This window comes from Lathyrus oleraceus, chromosome 6, assembly GCF_024323335.1.
Source record: "Lathyrus oleraceus cultivar Zhongwan6 chromosome 6, CAAS_Psat_ZW6_1.0, whole genome shotgun sequence".
Lineage (NCBI taxonomy): Eukaryota > Viridiplantae > Streptophyta > Magnoliopsida > Fabales > Fabaceae > Lathyrus > Lathyrus oleraceus.
In genome coordinates, this window is record NC_066584.1 from 375,203,510 (window position 1) to 375,206,598 (window position 3,089).

The 3,089-nt window shown below is 33.5% G+C and overlaps 1 long non-coding RNA gene across 1 annotated transcript; it reads right to left on the reverse strand.

Annotated features, from left to right (window-relative positions):
* Window positions 1–287: 287 nt before the first annotated feature.
* Window positions 288–1,657, reverse strand: LOC127091598 (uncharacterized). Its single transcript, XR_007791949.1, has 3 exons — window positions 1,512–1,657; window positions 677–719; window positions 288–478 (listed from the first exon to the last, which is right to left on the reverse strand). It is a non-coding gene; the product is annotated as an uncharacterized LOC127091598 (long non-coding RNA).
* Between the last annotated feature and the right edge of the window lie 1,432 nt (window positions 1,658–3,089).

Genomic DNA, 3,089 nt, shown 5'->3' on the forward strand with positions numbered 1-3,089 from the left:
AAAGCTACTCATTTAATATGATTTTGTTAATGTCGGTCACCAATGATGTTAGAATGTTGTTTGTATTTATGTAGTGTCGGTCACCGGTGATGTTAGACTGTTGTTTGTATTTATGTAGTATCAGTCTATGGCACCTCCTAAGCTACTCATTGCATATTTCATTCTTCTTTACAATGATTCAAAGATCCTTCAAAATACAAGATAACAAATTCACAAATCTAAATTTCATTTCAAATATGATCTCTACCTCTCCTAAGTATGGAAAACATCAGCAAGAAATACACCCATTGAACAACAAAATGTCATAGAATCCTCATTTTGAAACTTAATGCAATTACATATTAAAACAGGAAATGAAAACTAAAAATAGAGTAATGTTTCCAAAGATCATTATTCAACACAAAAATAACTCCACTACTATAATTAAAGGCTTACGCAGAAGCAGCTGCTCCCTTCTTCTTGGGTGCAGCTTCAATACCTGTTTCAAAAAGATACATCTTGTTAAGATAAACTGATACTTATAACACAAATCAAAAAGGAAGTAACTCCTAAAACACAGCTTAGTCAAATTAACAAACAAGATAAATAAAAAAGAAACATATACCAAAAAGTTTCAACAACACTAATGTTAATAAAATATTAGCGCCACTAAATAACAACAAAACTAAAGACTTACGCAGAAGCAGCTGCTCCCTTCTTCTTGGGTGCAACTTCAATACCTGTTTCAAAAAGGTACATCTTGTTAAGATAAATTGATACTTATAACACAACTCAAAAAGGAAGTAACTCCTAAAACACACTTTAGTCAAATTAACAAACAAGAGAAAGAAAAAAGAAACATATACCAAAAAGTTTCAACAACACTAATGTTAACAAAATATTAGTACTACTAAATAACAACAAAATTAACAAGAATAAATGTAAACAGATTCACATACTACAATCTTCATAAAAAAATTCATACATGAAAACAAAGATAGCTTTCTAAAATAACCCTATAAATGAACAAGTACATACCCCCACAAACTTAATACACCTAAGACAAATCTTAATAAAATTAACAAACACAAGAAGGAAAATAAAAACATAGAGCAAAAGAGTTTTTAACAAGATTAATAGTTTCACATATTTACCAATAATAGCTCTTAATATAGTTGGATGCAACAAAGGAATGTGAGAACTCATTCCTTTGGAAAGTATCTTTTGTTTCTGCAACATCAACAATATAAAAATTGAAAGAATACAACCAACACAAACTTTGTAAATTGTTCTAAATTTTTACAAAGTATTGCTTCAGCTTCTCATTTTAATAAAAAAATCATCTTTTAAATTTTGATTAACTAGAACAGCATATAGAAACAAAAATAATTAAAACATACCCTAATGACACAGCTAGCTCATTCGGGAAGCAAAACAAACATATATTGTCACATTATAGCAAAGAACAATTCAATTAGGAACATATTATAATAGATAATATAATTTCATCTTAATGAATCCATTTGACTTACATCCGACATAATCCTCCATCACACATTTTCGTCTTTATCCACCGACTGCTCATCACTCGCATCATTGTGATCATGATGAATAATAGGATGGGCACTAGAAAGAGCAGTAGAAGGACCTGTCTAAATCATAGCAAACACTTGTTTCTGAAAATCTTCAAATTTCTTTTTCAATGCTGCTGACAGTGCATTAGATGTTGCAGCCTCTTCACGTGTTGCATCAGTGTCAGCTCTAGCAGCCTCAATGGCTTGGGTCTCTGTTTCTCTGTTGTGGTTTGTGTCTGCCACATATGTCAAATAAGACATTCCACATCTTATGTTGACCGTCATTTATGCAGTTCCGTAACGCCGCTCTCCGACTTACTTCCAACAGCTTCTTTCCACATTTGAAGAGGGAAAACAAAAGAGTCGCCACCGAATTTTATCTGTGTGCCCCTATTAGAGAGGCAAGGGAAAATATTCGATAAAACCCTAAAAAAGATAGGTGCATGGGAAGCGCTAAAGAAAGGATAGGGTATCGGTTTCGCAACCGAGATTATGGTTCGAAAGTCGATTACGCAAGGGGAAGGTATTAGCATCCCTTACGTAGATGGTACTCCATGGGAACCATTAGGGTTTACTTTACGTACGCGGAAATTTATCTCGTTTATTTTCTTATTTTTAAAAAGAATGTGTCAAAGAGAGGTTTTGGTTTTATTATGGTGCTCGCCAAGGATTGTGGCCCTTATGCCTACGTATCACTCATTTGGGGATGAGGAATCAGAGCTTCGTAGTTCGAAGTAGAAAATGTTTGTTTGTGTGTTTGGTTGATTTTACCTTTTAAGAAAAGGGTTTTCGGGTTGATGCCCTAAGGCACAAAAATTAGGTTTAATGGGTTGTGTTAATTTTGCCTTGAATAAGGGGGTATGGAAAGAGTTTGTGATTAGATTGTGCTAAAGTCTAGGGGAGGAGGTGAATATTCTAGACAACAAGTCAAGCGTCTTGCATTCAAAATAATCAGAATGAGGGTAGGAATGCTCCATTTTCACTTATTCTCCACCACTTAAGGCTCGTGATGCACAATACTAATCGTAAATATTAAGTGTTTTGAATTTGATTAATAAAAGATCACTTGATGTTGGATCAAGGGTTTGTTTATTTGATTGAGAAATTTGACTTATGTAACATGAATGCAAAGTAACCAACAAGAAAGATAAAGTAGCTCATTGTAAGGTAGCCCAAGAGAAAGCCTTTGTGTGTGCAAAAGTGACCTATGCTAAACAAAGGTATAATGGTCTTGCAAACATGTCCCCCTAAGGTGGTGCCATGAAGTCATTCTTACAACCGGAATATAAGTACGAATGAAACCCAAGTGTTTGAAACAAAGTGTCACAAAAAAGTAAAGGAAAATCCTCCAAGCAAAGGTCCTAAATGGGATCCTCTAAGTCCAAGTTGATTAAGTGTCATGACTTGCTTTTGGTCTTTTAACTTTATCATGTTTTGGTTGTTTTTTAAATGTAATGATAACAATGACATTAAATAAATATGTATGATGAAGTTTATACAATGATGATGATAATGAGATACTTGAATGTAAATGAC